Source organism: Atractosteus spatula, assembly GCF_055471065.1.
Source record: "Atractosteus spatula isolate fAtrSpa1 chromosome 17 unlocalized genomic scaffold, fAtrSpa1.hap1 SUPER_17_unloc_5, whole genome shotgun sequence".
Lineage (NCBI taxonomy): Eukaryota > Metazoa > Chordata > Actinopteri > Semionotiformes > Lepisosteidae > Atractosteus > Atractosteus spatula.
The window spans coordinates 1,985-18,560 of record NW_028296637.1 but is presented as its reverse complement, the minus strand read 5'-3'; positions in this window follow the sequence as shown (position 1 = coordinate 18,560).

Here is a 16,576-nt window from a genome sequence, read left to right as displayed (position 1 = left end):
GCGGTCCGGCCCGGCGGGTTCAGGCTCCGGTCTGGCCCGGCGGGTTCGGACTGCGGTCCGGTTCGGTGGGTTCGGACTGCGGTCCGGCCCGGCGGGTTCAGACTGCGGTCTGGCCCGGCGGGTTCGGACTGCGGTCCGGTCCGGTGGGTTCGGACTGCGGTCCGGCCCGGCGGGTTCAGGCTCCGGTCTGGCCCGGCGGGTTCGGACTGCGGTCCGGTTCGGTGGGTTCGGACTGCGGTCCGGCCCGGCGGGTTCAGACTGCGGTCTGGCCCGGCGGGTTCGGACTGCGGTCCGGTTCGGTGGGTTCGGACTGCGGTCCGGCCCGGCGGGTTCAGGCTCCGGTCTGGCCCGGCGGGTTCGGACTGCGGTCCGGTTCGGTGGGTTCGGACTGCGGTCCGGCCCGGCGGGTTCAGACTGCGGTCCGGCCCGGCGGGTTCGGACTGCGGTCCGGTTCGGTGGGTTCGGACTGCGGTCCGGCCCGGCGGGTTCAGACTGCGGTCTGGCCCGGCGGGTTCGGACTGCGGTCCGGCCCAGCGGGTTCAGGCTCCGGTCTGGCCCGGCGGATTCGGATTGCGGACCGGCCCGGCGGGTTCAGACTGCGGTCCGGCCCGGCGGGTTCGGACTGCGGTCCGGTCCGGCGGGTTCAGGCTCCGGTCTGGCCCGGCGGGTTCGGACTTCGGTCCGGCCCGGCGGGTTCGGGCTCCGGTCCGGCCCGGCGGATTCGGACTGCGGACCGGCCCGGCGGGTTCGGACTACGGTCCGGCCCGGCGGGTTTGGACTGCGGTCCGGTCCGGCGGGTTCAGGCTCCGGTCTGGCCCGGCGAATTCAGACTGCGGACCGGCCCGGCGGGTTCAGACTGCGGTCTGGTCCGGCGGGTTCAGGCTCCGGTCTGGCCCGGCGAATTCGGACTGCGGACCGGCCCGGCGGGTTCGGACTGCGGTCCGGCCCGGCGGGTTCAGGCTCCGGTCTGGCCCAGCGAATTCAGACTGCGGACCGGCCCGGCGGGTTCAGACTGCGGTCTGGTCCGGCGGGTTCAGGCTCCGGTCTGGCCCGGCGAATTCGGACTGCGGACCGGCCCGGCGGATTCGGACTACGGTCTGGTCCGGCGGGTTCAGGCTCCGGTCTGGCCCGGCGAATTCGGACTGCGGACCGGCCCGGCGGGTTCGGACTGCGGTCCGGCCCGGCGGGTTCAGGCTCCGGTCTGGCCCGGCGAATTCAGACTGCGGACCGGCCCGGCGGGTTCGGACTGCGGTCCGGCCCGGCGGGTTCAGGCTCCGGTCTGGCCCGGCGGATTTGGACTGCGGACCGGCCCGGCGGGTTCGGACTGCGGTCCGGCCCGGCGGGTTCGGACTGCGGTCTTTGCCTCAGTGCTGCAATGATGTGGTTGGATTCTCTCTTCCTGATCGATCGTGAAGAAATTCCTTCTGAGCAGCGCCGAGGCCTACTGGGCTCTAGTTCCACAGCAGTCGAGTCCAGGCCGGGTCTTACCAGAATGGGGTGTGTGCGGATGGGGCTGTGGGGGTGTGTGGTGGGTGTGTGGGTGTTGGGCGGTGTGTGGGGCTCCTGGGTGCTGTGGGCGTTGGGCAGTGTGTGGGGGTTCTGGGGAGTGTGTGGGCGATGGGCGGTGTGTGGGGGTTCTGGGGGGTGTGTTGGCGTTGGGCGGTGTGTGGGGGTTCTGGGTGCAGTGAGCGTTGGGCGGTGTGTGGGGGTTCTGGGGGCTGTGGGGTGTGGGCGTTGGGCGGTGTGTGGGGGTTCTGGGGGGTGTGTTGGCGTTGGGCGGTGTGTGGGGATTCTGGGTGCTGTGAGCGTTGGGCGGTATGTGGGGGTTCTGGGGGCTGTGGGGTGTGGGCGTTGGGCGGTGTGTGGGGGTTCTGGGGGCTGTGGTATGTGTGGGCATTGGGCGGTGTGTGGGGGTCCTGGGGAGTGTGGGCGTTGGGTGGTGTGTGGGGGTTCTGGGGGCTGTGGTATGTGTGGGCGTTGGGTGGTGTGTGAGGGTTCTCGGGGCTGTGGTGTGTGTGGGCATTGGGGCGGTGTGTGGGGGTTCTGGGGGCTGTGGGCGTTGGGCGGTGTGTGGGGGTTCTGGGGGCTGTGGTATGTGTGGGTATTGGGCGGTGTGTGGGGGTTCTGGGGAGTGTGGGCGTTGGGTGGTGTGTGGGGGTTCTGGGGGCTGTGGTATGTGTGGGCGTTGGGCGGTGTGTGAGGGTTCTCGGGGCTGTGGTGTGTGTGGGCATTGGGGCGGTGTGTGGGGGTTCTGGGGGCTGTGGGCGTTGGGCGGTGTGTGGGGGTTCTGGGGGCTGTGGGCGTTGGGCGGTGTGTGGTGGTTCTGGGGGCTGTGGGGGTGTTGGGCCTTGTGTGGGGGTTCTGGGGTGTGTGGGCTTTTGCGGTGTGTGGGGGTTCTATGCGATGTGTTAGCGTTGGGCAGTGTGTGGGGGTTCTGGGGGCTGTGGGGTTATGACGCAGTGGTGGCCAGGCCTGGCGAGGTGTGACGCAGTTGTGGCCGGGCACGGTGAGGTGCGCTGGCAGCTGCAGGGAGTGACACAGTTGTGACCGGGCACGGTGAGGTGCGCCGGCAGCTGTGAGGTGTGACGCAGTGGTGGCCGGGCCTGGCGAGGTGTGACGCAGTTGTGGCCGGGCATGGTGAGGTGCGCTGGCAGCTGCAGGGTGTGACGCAGTTGTGGCCGGGCACGGTGAGGTGCGCCGGCAGCTGCAGGGTGTGACGCAGTGGTGGCCGGGCCTGGCGAGGTGTGACGCAGTTGTGGCCGGGCACGGTGAGGTGCGCCGGCAGCTGCAGGGTGTGACGCAGTGGTGGCCGGGCGCGGTGAGGTGCGCCGGCAGCTGCAGGGTGTGACGCAGTTGTGGCCGGGCACGGTGAGGTGCGCCAGCAGCTGCGAGGTGTGACGCAGTGGTGGCCGGGCCTGGCGAGGTGTGACGCAGTGGTGGCCGGGCGCGGTGAGGTGCGCCGGCAGCTGCAGGGTGTGACGCAGTTGTGACCGGGCACGGTGAGGTGCGCCGGCAGCTGCAGGGTGTGACGCAGTGGTGGCCGGGCGCAGTGAGGTGCGCCGGCAGCTGCAGGGTGTGACGCAGTGGTGGCCGGGCCTGGCGAGGTGTGACGCAGTTGTGGCCGGGCACGGTGAGGTGCGCTGGCAGCTGCGGGGTGTGACGCAGTGGTGGCCGGGCCTGGCGAGGTGTGACGCAGTTGTGGCCGGGCACAGTGAGGTGCGCTGGCAGCTGCGGGGTGTGACACAGTGGTGGCCGGGCAGGGCGAGGTGTGCCGGCAGCTGTGTGACGCAGTGGTGGCTGGGCGTGGGAGGTGCGTTGGCTGTGTGGCAGTGAGGGTGTGTGCGGATGGGTTTGAGGGGGCTTGTGGGCTTTGGGGGTGTGTGATGGGTTTGTGGGGGCTGTGGGGTGTGTGGGCATTGGCGGTGTGTGGGGGCTGTGGGGTGTGTGGGCATTGGGCGGTGTGTGGGGGTTCTGGGGGGTGTTTGGGCGTTGGGCGGTACGTGGGGGTTCTGGGGGCTGTGGGCGTTGGGCGGTACGTGGGGGTTCTGGGGGTGTGTGGGCGTTGGGCGGTGTGTGGGGGTTCTGGTGGGTGTGTGGGCGTTGGGCAGTGTGTGGGGGTTCTGGGGGGTGTGTGGGCGTTTGGGCGGTGTGTGGGGGTTCTGGTGGGTGTGTGGGCGTTGGGCGGTGTGTGGGGGTTCTGGGGGGTGTGTGGGCGTTGAGCGATGTGTGTGGGTTCGGGGGGGTGTGTCGGCGTTGGGCGGTGTGTGGTGTTGTGTGTGTGGGAGTTGGGGTGTGCAGATGGGGCTCTGGTCTGGCCCGGCCCGGCGGGTCCTGTCTGTGGTCTGGCCTGGTGGGACGGTTTCATGCTGTGGTTTTTCACGGCTGGTTCGGACTGTGGTCTGGCCCGGCGGGTCTGGGCTCTTGTCTGCCCGGCGGGTCTGGGCTGTGGTCTGCCCCGGTGGGTTCGGACTGTGGTCTGGCCCGGCGGGTTTGGGCTCCGGTCTGGCCCGGTGGGTGTGGGCTGTGGTCTGGCCCGGCGGGTGTGGGCTGTGGTCTGACCCGGCGGGTCTTGGCTTGGTCTGGCCCGACGGGTGTGGGCTCTGGTCTGGCGCTGTGCAGGGGGCTGGCACCTCTGTCTTTGCCTCAGTGCTGCAATGATGTGGTTGGATTCTCTCTTCCTGATCGATCGTGAAGAAATTCCTTTACCAGATTCTGAGCAGCGCCGGGGCCTACTGGGCTCCAGTTCCACAGCAGTCAAGCCCGGGCCGGGTCTTACCAGAATGGGGTGTGTGCGGATGGGGCTGTGGGGGTGTGTGGTGGGTGTGTGGGCGTTGGGCGGTGTGTGGGGGCTCTGGGGGCTGTGGGCGTTGGGCAGTGTGTGGGGGTTCTGGGGGATTGTGGGCATTGGGCGGTGTGTCAGGGTTTTGGGGGCTGTGGGGTTTGTGGGTGTTGGGCGTTGTGTGGGGGTTCTCGGGGGTGTGTGGGCGTTTGGGCGGTGTGTGGGGGTTCTGGGGGCTGTGGGCGTTGGGCGGTGTGTGGGGGTTCTGGGGGCTGTGGCCGTTGGGCGGTGTGTGGGGGTTCTGGGGGCTGTGGGGTGTGTGGGGGTTCTTGGGGGTGTTTGGGCGTTGGGCGGTGTGTGGGGGTTCTGGGGGGTGTGTGGGCGTTGGGCGGTGTGTGGGGGTTCTCGGGGTTGTGTGGGCGTTGGGCGGTGTGTGGGGGATCTCGGGGGTGTGTGGGCGTTGGGCGGTATGTGGGGGTTCTGGGGGTGTGTGGGCGTTGGGCGGTATGTGGGGGTTCTGGGGGTTTGTGGGCATTGGGGGGTGTGTGGGGGTTCTGGGGGGTGTGTGGGCGTTGCGCGGTTTTGGGGACTGTGGGGTTTGTGGGCGTTGGGCGGTGTGTGGGGGTCTTGGGGGCTGTGGGGTTTGTGGGCGTTGGGCGGTGTGTGGGGGTTCTCGGGGGTGTGTGGGCGTTGGGCGGTGTGTGGGGGTTCTGGGGGGTGTGTGGGCGTTGGGCGGTGTGTGGGGGTTCTCGGGGGCTGTGGGGTTTGTGGGCGTTGGGCGGTGTGTGGGGGTTCTCGGGGGTGTGTGGGCTCTGGGCGGTGTGTGGGGGTTCTGGGGGGTGTGTGGGCGTTGGGCGGTGTGTGGGGGTTCTCGGGGGTGTGTGGGCGTTGGGCGGTGTGTGGGGGTTTTGGGGGCTGTGGGGTTTGTTGGCGCTGGGCGGTGTGTGGGGGTTCTCGGGGATGTGTGGGCGCCGGGGGGTGTGTGGGGGTTCTCGGGGGTGTGTGGGCGCCGGGCGGTGTGTGGGGGTTCTGGGGGGTGTGTGGGCGTTGGGCGGTGTGTGGGGGTTCTCGGGGGTGTGTGGGCGTTGGGCGGTGTGTGGGGGTTTAGGGGGCTGTGGGGTGTGGGCATTGGGCGGTGTGTGGGGTTTCTCGGGGGTGTGTGGGCGCTGGGCGGTGTGTGGGGGTTCTGGGGGGTTTGTGGGCGTTGGGCGGTGTGTGGGGGTTCTCGGGGGTGTGTGGGCGTTGGGAGGTGTGTGGGGGTTCTCGGGGGTGTGTGGGCTCTGGGCGGTGTGTGGGGGTTCTGGGGGGTGTGTGGGCGTTGGGCGGTGTGTGGGGGTTCTCGGGGGTGTGTGGGCGTTGGGCGGTGTGTGGGGGTTTTGGGGGCTGTGGGGTTTGTTGGCGCTGGGCGGTGTGTGGGGGTTCTCGGGGGTGTGTGGGCGCCGGGGGGTGTGTGGGGGTTCTCGGGGGTGTGTGGGCGCCGGGCGGTGTGTGGGGGTTCTGGGGGGTGTGTGGGCGTTGGGCGGTGTGTGGGGGTTCTCGGGGGTGTGTGGGCGTTGGGCGGTGTGTGGGGGTTTAGGGGGCTGTGGGGTGTGGGCATTGGGCGGTGTGTGGGGTTTCTCGGGGGTGTGTGGGCGCTGGGCGGTGTGTGGGGGTTCTGGGGGGTTTGTGGGCGTTGGGCGGTGTGTGGGGGTTCTCGGGGGTGTGTGGGCGTTGGGAGGTGTGTGGGGGTTCTCGGGGGCTGTGGGGTTTGTGGGCGTTGGGCGGTGTGTGGGGGTTTTGGGGGCTGTGGGGTTTGTGGGCGTTGGGCGGTGTGTGGGGGTTCTGGGGGGTGTGTGGGCATTGGGCGGTCTGTGGGGGTTCTGGGGGCTGTGGGCGTTGGGCGGTATATGGGGGTTTTGGGGGCTGTGGGGTGTGGGCGTTGGGCGGTGTGTGGGGGTTTTGGGGGCTGTGGGGTTTGTGGGCGTTGGGCGGTGTATGGGGGTTCTCGGGGGTGTGTGGGCGTTGGGCGGTGTGTGGGGGTTCTTGGGGGTGTGTGGGCGTTGGGTGGTGTGTGGGGGTTCTGGGGGGTGTGCGGGCGTTGGGCGGTGTGTGTGGGTTGGGGGGTTGTGTGGGCGTTGGGCGGTGTGTGGGGATTTTGGGGGCTGTGGGGTGTGGGCGTTGGGCGGTGTATTGGGGTTCTGGGGGTGTGTGGGCGTTGGGCGGTATGTGGGGGTTCTGGGGGTTTGTGGGCATTGGGGGGTGTGTGGGGGTTCTGGGGGGTGTGTGGGCGTTGCGCGGTTTTGGGGACTGTGGGGTTTGTGGGCGTTGGGCGGTGTGTGGGGGTCTTGGGGGCTGTGGGGTTTGTGGGCGTTGGGCGGTGTGTGGGGGTTCTCGGGGGTGTGTGGGCGTTGGGCGGTGTGTGGGGGTTCTGGGGGGTGTGTGGGCGTTGGGCGGTGTGTGGGGGTTCTCGGGGGCTGTGGGGTTTGTGGGCGTTGGGCGGTGTGTGGGGGTTCTCGGGGGTGTGTGGGCTCTGGGCGGTGTGTGGGGGTTCTGGGGGGTGTGTGGGCGTTGGGCGGTGTGTGGGGGTTCTCGGGGGTGTGTGGGCGTTGGGCGGTGTGTGGGGGTTTTGGGGGCTGTGGGGTTTGTTGGCGCTGGGCGGTGTGTGGGGGTTCTCGGGGATGTGTGGGCGCCGGGGGGTGTGTGGGGGTTCTCGGGGGTGTGTGGGCGCCGGGCGGTGTGTGGGGGTTCTGGGGGGTGTGTGGGCGTTGGGCGGTGTGTGGGGGTTCTCGGGGGTGTGTGGGCGTTGGGCGGTGTGTGGGGGTTTAGGGGGCTGTGGGGTGTGGGCATTGGGCGGTGTGTGGGGTTTCTCGGGGGTGTGTGGGCGCTGGGCGGTGTGTGGGGGTTCTGGGGGGTTTGTGGGCGTTGGGCGGTGTGTGGGGGTTCTCGGGGGTGTGTGGGCGTTGGGAGGTGTGTGGGGGTTCTCGGGGGTGTGTGGGCTCTGGGCGGTGTGTGGGGGTTCTGGGGGGTGTGTGGGCGTTGGGCGGTGTGTGGGGGTTCTCGGGGGTGTGTGGGCGTTGGGCGGTGTGTGGGGGTTTTGGGGGCTGTGGGGTTTGTTGGCGCTGGGCGGTGTGTGGGGGTTCTCGGGGGTGTGTGGGCGCCGGGGGGTGTGTGGGGGTTCTCGGGGGTGTGTGGGCGCCGGGCGGTGTGTGGGGGTTCTGGGGGGTGTGTGGGCGTTGGGCGGTGTGTGGGGGTTCTCGGGGGTGTGTGGGCGTTGGGCGGTGTGTGGGGGTTTAGGGGGCTGTGGGGTGTGGGCATTGGGCGGTGTGTGGGGTTTCTCGGGGGTGTGTGGGCGCTGGGCGGTGTGTGGGGGTTCTGGGGGGTTTGTGGGCGTTGGGCGGTGTGTGGGGGTTCTCGGGGGTGTGTGGGCGTTGGGAGGTGTGTGGGGGTTCTCGGGGGCTGTGGGGTTTGTGGGCGTTGGGCGGTGTGTGGGGGTTTTGGGGGCTGTGGGGTTTGTGGGCGTTGGGCGGTGTGTGGGGGTTCTGGGGGGTGTGTGGGCATTGGGCGGTCTGTGGGGGTTCTGGGGGCTGTGGGCGTTGGGCGGTATATGGGGGTTTTGGGGGCTGTGGGGTGTGGGCGTTGGGCGGTGTGTGGGGGTTTTGGGGGCTGTGGGGTTTGTGGGCGTTGGGCGGTGTATGGGGGTTCTCGGGGGTGTGTGGGCGTTGGGCGGTGTGTGGGGGTTCTTGGGGGTGTGTGGGCGTTGGGTGGTGTGTGGGGGTTCTGGGGGGTGTGCGGGCGTTGGGCGGTGTGTGTGGGTTGGGGGGTTGTGTGGGCGTTGGGCGGTGTGTGGGGATTTTGGGGGCTGTGGGGTGTGGGCGTTGGGCGGTGTATTGGGGTTTTGGGGGGGGTGTGGGCGTTGGGTGGTGTGTGGAGGTTTTGGGGGTGTGGGGTTTGTATGCGTTGGGCGGTGTGTTGGGGTTTTGGGGGCTGTGGGGTTTGTGGGCGTTGGGCGGTGTGTGGGGGTTTAGGGGGCTGCGGGATGTGGGCGTTGGGCGGTGTGTGGGGGTTCTCGGGGGTGTGTGGAAGCTGGGCGGTGTGTGGGGGTTCTGGGGGGTGTGTGGGCGTTGGGCGGTGTGTGGGGGTTCTGGGGGGTGTGTGGGCGTTGGGCGGTGTGTGGGGGTTCTCGGGGGCTGTGGGGTTTGTGGGCGTTGGGCGGTGTGTGGGGGTTCTCGGGGGTGTGTGGGCTCTGGGCGGTGTGTGGGGGTTCTGGGGGGTGTGTGGGCGTTGGGCGGTGTGTGGGGGTTCTCGGGGGTGTGTGGGCGTTGGGCGGTGTGTGGGGGTTTTGGGGGCTGTGGGGTTTGTTGGCGCTGGGCGGTGTGTGGGGGTTCTCGGGGGTGTGTGGGCGCCGGGGGGTGTGTGGGGGTTCTCGGGGGTGTGTGGGCGCCGGGCGGTGTGTGGGGGTTCTGGGGGTGTGTGGGCGTTGGGCGGTGTGTGGGGGTTCTCGGGGGTGTGTGGGCGTTGGGCGGTGTGTGGGGGTTTAGGGGGCTGTGGGGTGTGGGCATTGGGCGGTGTGTGGGGTTTCTCGGGGGTGTGTGGGCGCTGGGCGGTGTGTGGGGGTTCTGGGGGGTTTGTGGGCGTTGGGCGGTGTGTGGGGGTTCTCGGGGGTGTGTGGGCGTTGGGCGGTGTGTGGGGGTTCTCGGGGGCTGTGGGGTTTGTGGGCGTTGGGCGGTGTGTGGGGGTTTTGGGGGCTGTGGGGTTTGTGGGCGTTGGGCGGTGTGTGGGGGTTCTGGGGGGTGTGTGGGCATTGGGCGGTCTGTGGGGGTTCTGGGGGCTGTGGGCGTTGGGCGGTGTATGGGGGTTTTGGGGGCTGTGGGGTGTGGGCGTTGGGCGGTGTGTGGGGGTTTTGGGGGTTGTGGGGTTTGTGGGCGTTGGGCGTTGTGTGGGCGTTCTCGGGGGTGTGTGGGCGCCGGGCGGTGTGTGGGGGTTCTCGGGGGTGTGTGGGCGCCAGGCGGTGTGTGGGGGTTCTGGGGGGTGTGTGGGCGTTGGGCGGTGTGTGGGGGTTCTGGGGGGTGTGTGGGCGCTGGGCGGTGTATGGGGGTTCTGGGGGTTGTGTGGGCGTTGGGCGGTGTGTGGGGGTTTTGGGGGCTGTGGGGTTTGTGGGCGTTGGGCGGTGTGTGGGGGTTTTGGGGGCTGTGGGGTTTGTGGGCGTTGGGCGGTGTGTGGGGGTTCTCGGGGGTGTGTGGAAGCTGGGCGGTGTGTGGGGGTTCTGGGGGGTGTGTGGGCGTTGGGCGGTGTGTGGGGGTTCTCGGGGGTGTGTGGGCGTTGGGCGGTGTGTGGGGGTTTTGGGGGCTGTGGGGTTTGTGGGCGTTGGGCGGTGTGTGTGGGTTCTCGGGGGTGTGTGGGCTCTGGGCGGTGTGTGGGGGTTCTGGGGGGTGTGTGGGCGTTGGGCGGTGTGTGGGGGTTCTCGGGGGTGTGTGGGCGTTGGGCGGTGTGTGGGGGTTTTTGGGGCTGTGGGGTTTGTGGGCGCTGGGCGGTGTGTGGGGGTTCTCGGGGGTGTGTGGGCGCCGGGGGGTGTGTGGGGGTTCTCGGTGGTGTGTGGGCGCCGGGCGGTGTGTGGGGGTTCTCGGGGGTGTGTGGGCGTTGGGCGGTGTGTGGGGGTTTAGGGGGCTGTGGGGTGTGGGCATTGGGCGGTGTGTGGGGTTTCTCGGGGGTGTGTGGGCGCTGGGCGGTGTGTGGGGGTTCTGGGGGGTGTGTGGGCGCTGGGCGGTGTGTGGGGGTTCTCGGGGGTGTGTGGGCGCCGGGCGGTGTGTGGGGGTTCTCGGGGGTGTGTGGGCGTTGGGCGGTGTGTGGGGGTTTAGGGGGCTGTGGGGTGTGGGCATTGGGCGGTGTGTGGGGTTTCTCGGGGGTGTGTGGGCGCTGGGCGGTGTGTGGGGGTTCTGGGGGGTGTGTGGGCGCTGGGCGGTGTGTGGGGGTTCTTGGGGGTTTGTGGGCGTTGGGCGGTGTGTGGGGGTTCTCGGGGGTGTGTGGGCGTTGGGAGGTGTGTGGGGGTTCTCGGGGGTGTGTGGGCGTTGGGCGGTGTGTGGGGGTTTTGGGGGCTGTGGGGTTTGTTGGCGCTGGGCGGTGTGTGGGGGTTCTCGGGGGTGTGTGGGCGCCGGGGGGTGTGTGGGGGTTCTCGGGGGTGTGTGGGCGCCGGGCGGTGTGTGGGGGTTCTGGGGGGTGTGTGGGCGTTGGGCGGTGTGTGGGGGTTCTCGGGGGTGTGTGGGCGTTGGGCGGTGTGTGGGGGTTTAGGGGGCTGTGGGGTGTGGGCATTGGGCGGTGTGTGGGGTTTCTCGGGGGTGTGTGGGCGCTGGGCGGTGTGTGGGGGTTCTGGGGGGTTTGTGGGCGTTGGGCGGTGTGTGGGGGTTCTCGGGGGTGTGTGGGCGTTGGGAGGTGTGTGGGGGTTCTCGGGGGCTGTGGGGTTTGTGGGCGTTGGGCGGTGTGTGGGGGTTTTGGGGGCTGTGGGGTTTGTGGGCGTTGGGCGGTGTGTGGGGGTTCTGGGGGGTGTGTGGGCATTGGGCGGTCTGTGGGGGTTCTGGGGGCTGTGGGCGTTGGGCGGTGTGTGGGGGTTTTGGGGGCTGTGGGGTGTGGGTGTTGGGCGGTGTGTGGGGGTTTTGGGGGTTGTGGGGTTTGTGGGCGTTGGGCGGTGTGTGGGCGTTCTCGGGGGTGTGTGGGCGCCGGGCGGTGTGTGGGGGTTCTCGGGGGTGTGTGGGCGCCGGGCGGTGTGTGGGGGTTCTGGGGGGTGTGTGGGCGTTGGGCGGTGTGTGGGGGTTCTGGGGGGTGTGTGGGCGCTGGGCGGTGTATGGGGGTTCTGGGGGTTGTGTGGGCGTTGGGCGGTGTGTGGGGGTTCTGGGGGGTGTGTGGGCGTTGGGCGGTGTGTGGGGGTTTTGGGGGCTGTGGGGTTTGTGGGCGTTGGGCGGTGTGTGGGTGTTTTGGGGGCTGTGGGGTTTGTGGGCGTTGGGCGGTGTGTGGGGGTTCTCGGGGGTGTGTGGAAGCTGGGCGGTGTGTGGGGGTTCTGGGGGGTGTGTGGGCGTTGGGCGGTGTGTGGGGGTTCTCGGGGGTGTGTGGGCGTTGGGCGGTGTGTGGGGGTTTTGGGGGCTGTGGGGTTTGTGGGCGTTGGGCGGTGTGTGGGGGTTCTCGGGGGTGTGTGGGCTCTGGGCGGTGTGTGGGGGTTCTGGGGGGTGTGTGGGCGTTGGGCGGTGTGTGGGGGTTCTCGGGGGTGTGTGGGTGTTGGGCGGTGTGTGGGGGTTTTGGGGGCTGTGGGGTTTGTGGGCGCTGGGCGGTGTGTGGGGGTTCTCGGGGGTGTGTGGGCGCCGGGCGGTGTGTGGGGGTTCTCGGGGGTGTGTGGGCATTGGGCGGTGTGTGGGGTTTCTCGGGGGTGTGTGGGCGCTGGGCGGTGTGTGGGGGTTCTGGGGGGTGTGTGGGCGCTGGGCGGTGTGTGGGGGTTCTTGGGGGTTTGTGGGCGTTGGGCGGTGTGTGGGGGTTCTCGGGGGTGTGTGGGCGTTGGGAGGTGTGTGGGGGTTCTCGGGGGCTGTGGGGTTTGTGGGCGTTGGGCGGTGTGTGGGGGTTTTGGGGGCTGTGGGGTTTGTGGGCGTTGGGCGGTGTGTGGGGGTTCTGGGGGGTGTGTGGGCATTGGGCATTCTGTGGGGGTTCTGGGGGCTGTGGGCGTTGGGCGGTGTGTGGGGGTTTTGGGGGCTGTGGGGTGTGGGCGTTGGGCGGTGTGTGGGGGTTTTGGGGGTTGTGGGGTTTGTGGGCATTGGGCGGTGTGTGGGCGTTCTCGGGGGTGTGTGGGCGCCGGGCGGTGTGTGGGGGTTCTCGGGGGTGTGTGGGCGCCGGGCGGTGTGTGGGGGTTCTGGGGGGTGTGTGGGCGTTGGGCGGTGTGTGGGGGTTCTGGGGGGTGTGTGGGCGCTGGGCGGTGTATGGGGGTTCTGGGGGTTGTGTGGGCGTTGGGCGGTGTGTGGGGGTTCTGGGGGGTTTGTGGGCGTTGGGCGGTGTGTGGGGGTTTTGGGGGCTGTGGGGTTTGTGGGCGTTGGGCGGTGTGTGGGGGTTCTCGGGGGTGTGTGGGCGTTGGGCGGTGTGTGGGGGTTCAGGGGGGTGTGTGGACGTTGGGCGGTGTGTGGGGGTTCTTGGGGGTGTGTGGGCGTTGGGTGGTGTGTGGGGGTTCTGGGGGGTGTGTGGGCGTTGGGCGGTGTGTGTGGGTTCGGGGGGGTGTGTGGGCGTTGGGCGGTGTGTGGGGATTTTGGGGGCTGTGGGGTGTGGGCGTTGGGCGGTGTATTGGGGTTTTGGGGGTGTGTGGGCGTTGGGCGGTGTGTGGGGGTTTTGGGGGTGTGGGGTTTGTATGCGTTGGGCGGTGTGTTGGGGTTTTGGGGGCTGTGTGGTTTGTGGGCGTTGGGAGGTGTGTGGGGGTTTTGGGGGCTGTGGGGTTTGTGGGCGTTGGGCGGTGTGTGGGGGTTTAGGGGGCTGCGGGGTGTGGGCGTTGGGCGGTGTGTGGGGGTTCTCGGGGGTGTGTGGGTGCTGGGCGGTGTGTGGGGATTCTGGGGGGTGTGTGGGCGTTGGGCGGTGTGTGGGGGTTCTCGGGGGTGTGTGAGCGTTGGGCGGTGTGTGGGGGTGTAGGGGGCTGTGGGGTGTGGGCATTGGGCGGTGTGTGGGGTTTCTCGGGGGTGTGTGGTCGCTGGGCGGTGTGTGGGGGTTCTTGGGGGTTTGTGGGCGTTGGGCGGTGTGTGGGGGTTCTCGGGGGTGTGTGGGCGTTGGGAGGTGTGTGGGGGTTCTCGGGGGCTGTGGGGTTTGTGGGCGTTGGGCGGTGTGTGGGGGTTTTGGGGGCTGTGGGGTTTGTGGGCATTGGGCGGTGTGTGGGGGTTCTGGGGGATGTGTGGGCATTGGGCGGTCTGTGGGGGTTCTGGGAGCTGTGGGCGTTGGGCGGTGTGTGGGGGTTTTGGGGGCTGTGGGGTGTGGGCGTTGGGCGGTGTGTGGGGGTTTTGGGGGCTGTGGGGTTTGTGGGCGTTGGGCGGTGTGTGGGGGTTCTCGTGGGTGCGTGGGCGCCGGGCGGTGTGTGGGGGTTCTCGGGGGTGTGTGGGCGCCGGGCGGTGTGTGGGGGTTCTGGGGGGTGTGTGGGCGTTGGGCGGTGTGTGGGGGTTCTGGGGGGTGTGTGGGCGCTGGGCGGTGTATGGGGGTTCTGGGGGTTGTGTGGGCGTTGGGCGGTGTGTGGGGGTTCTGGGGGGTGTGTGGGCGTTGGGCGGTGTGTGGGGGTTTTGGGGGCTGTGGGGTTTGTGGGCGTTGGGCGGTGTGTGGGGGTTCTCAGGGGTGTGTTGGCGTTGGGCGGTGTGTGGGGGTTCTCGGGGGTGTGTGGGCGTTGGGCGGTGTGTGGGGGTTCAGGGGGGTGTGTGGGCGTTGGGCGGTGTGTGGGTGTTCTTGGGGGTGTGTGGGCGTTGGGTGGTGTGTGGGGGTTCTGGGGGGTGTGTGGGCGTTGGGCGGTGTGTGTGGGTTCGGGGGGGTGTGTGGGCGTTGGGCGGTGTGTGGGGATTTTGGGGGCTGTGGGGTGTGGGCGTTGGGCGGTGTATTGGGGTTTTGGGGGGGGTGTGGGCGTTGGGCGGTGTGTGGGGGTTTTGGGGGTGTGGGGTTTGTATGCGTTGGGCGGTGTGTTGGGGTTTTGGGGGCTGTGGGGTTTGTGGGCGTTGGGCGGTGTGTGGGGGTTTTGGGGGCTGTGGGGTTTGTGGGCGTTGGGCGGTGTGTGGGGGTTTAGGGGGCTGCGGGGTGTGGGCGTTGGGCGGTGTGTGGGGGTTCTCGGGGGTGTGTGGGCGCTGGGCGGTGTGTGGGGATTCTGGGGGGTGTGTGGGCGTTGGGCGGTGTGTGGGGGTTCTCGGGGGTGTGTGGGCGTTGGGCGGTGTGTGGGGGTTTTGGGGGGTGTGTGGGCGTTGGGGGGTGTGTGGGGGTTCTCGGGGGTGTGTGGGCGTTGGGCGGTGTGTGGGGGTTTTGGGGGCTGTGGGGATTGTGGGCGCTGGGCGGTGTGTGGGGGTTTTCGGGGGTGTGTGGGCGCCGGGGGGTGTGTGGGGGTTCTCGGGGGTGTGTGGGGGTTCTGGGGGGTGTGTGGGCGTTGGGCGGTGTGTGGGGGTTTTCGGGTGTGTGTGGGCGTTGGGCGGTGTGTGGGGGTTTAGGGGTCTGTGGGGTGTGGGCGTTGGGCGGTGTGTGGGGTTTCTCGGGGGTGTGTGGGCGCTGGGCGGTGTGTGGGGTTTCTGGGGGGTGTGTGGGCGCTGGGCGGTGTGTGGGGGTTCTTGGGGGTTTGTGGGCGGTGGGCGGTGTGTGGGGGTTCTCGGGGGTGTGTGGGCGTTGGGAGGTGTGTGGGGGTTCTCGGGGGCTGTGGGGTTTGTGGGCGTTGGGCGGTGTGTGGGGGTTTTGGGGGCTGTGGGGTTTCTGGGCGTTGGGCGGTGTGTGGGGGTTCTGGGGGGTGTGTGGGCATTGGGCGGTCTGTGGGGGTTCTGGGGGCTGTGGGCGTTGGGCGGTGTGTGGGGGTTTTGGGGGCTGTGGGGTGTGGGCGTTGGGTGGTGTGTGGGGGTTCTCGGGGGTGTGTGGGCGCTGGGCGGTGTGTGGGGGTTCTTGGGGGTGTGTGGGTGTTGGGCGGTGTGTGGGGGTTCTCGGGGGTGTGTGGGCGTTGGGCGGTGTGTGGGGGTTCTTGGGGGTTTGTGGGCGTTGGGTGGTGTGTGGGGGTCCTGGGGGGTGTGTGGGCGTTGGGGGGTGTGTGGGGGTTTTGGGGGTGTGGGGTTTGTATGCATTGGGCGGTGTGTTGGGGTTTTGGGGGCTGTGGGGTTTGTGGGCGTTGGGCGGTGTGTGGGGGTTTTAGGGGCTGTGGGGTTTGTGGGCGTTGGGCGGTGTGTAGGGGTTCTCGGGGATGTGTGGGTGTTGGGTGGTGTGTGGGGGTTCTCGGGGGTGTGTGGGCGCTGGGCGGTGTGTGGGGATTCTGGGGGGTGTGTGGGCGTTGGGCGGTGTGTGGGGGTTTTGGGGGCTGTGGGGTTTGTGGGCGTTGGGCGGTGTGTGGGGGTTCTCGGGGGTGTGTGGGCGTTGGGCGGTGTGTGGGGGTTCAGGGGGGTGTGTGGGCGTTGGGCGGTGTGTGGGGGTTCTTGGGGGTGTGTGGGCGTTGGGTGGTGTGTGGGGGTTCTGGGGGGTGTGTGGGCGTTGGGCGGTGCTTGGGGGTTTTGGGGGCTGTGGGGTTTGTGGGTGTTGGGCGGTGTGTGGGGGTTTTGGGGGCTGTGGGGTTTGTGGGCGTTGGGCGGTGTGTGGGGGTTCTCGGGGGTGTGTGGGCGTTGGGTGGTGTGTGGGGGTTCTGGGGGGTGTATAGGCGTTGGGCGGTGTGTGGGGGTTCTTGGGGGTGTGTGGGCGTTGGGCGGTGTGTGGGGGTTTTGGGGGGTGTGTGGGGGTTTTTGGGGCTGTGGAGTTTGTGGGCGTTGGGCGGTGTGTGGGGGTTCTGGGGCGTGTGTGGGCGTTGGGCGGTGTGTGGGGGTTTTGGGGGCTGTGGGGTTTGTGGGCGTTGGGCGGTGTGTGGGGGTTTTGGGGGCTGTGGGGTTTGTGGGCATTGGGCGGTGTGTGGGGGTTCTCGGGGGTGTGTTGGCGCTGGGCGGTGTGTGAGGTTTAGGGGGGGTGTATGGGCGTTGGGCGGTGTGTGGGGGTTCTGGGGGTGTGTGGGCGTTGGGCGGTGTGTGGGGGTTCTGGGTGCTGTGGGCGTTGGGCGGTGTGTGGGGGTGCTTTGGGGTGTGTGGGCGTTGGGCGGTGTGTGGTTGCTGTGGGGTGTGTGGTCGTTGGGAGGTGTTTGGGGGTTTTGGGGGGTGTGTGGGCGTTGGGCGGTGTGTGGGGGTTCTGCGGCGTTTGTGGGCGTTGGGCGGTGTGTGGGGGCTGTGGGGTTTGTGGGCGTTGGGCGGTGTGTGGGGGTTTTGGGGGCTCTGGGGTTTGTGGGCGTTGGGCGGTGTGTGGGGGTTCTCAGGGCGTGTGTGGGGGTTCTGGGGGGTGTGTGGGCGTTGGGCGGTGTGTGGGGGTTCTTGGGGGTGTGTGGGCGTTGGGCGGTGTGTGGGAGTTCTGGGGGGTGTGTGGGGGTTTTGGGGGCTGTGGGGTGTGGGCGTTGGGCGGTGTGTGGGGGTTCTCAGGGCGTGTGTGGGGGTTCTGGGGGGTGTGTGGGAGTTGGGCGGTGTGTGGGGGTTCTGGGGGCTGTGGGCGTTGGGCGGTGTGTGGGGGTTTTGGGGGGTGTGTGGGGATTTTGGGGGCTGTGGAGTTTGTGGGTGTTGGGCGGTGTGTGGGGGTTCT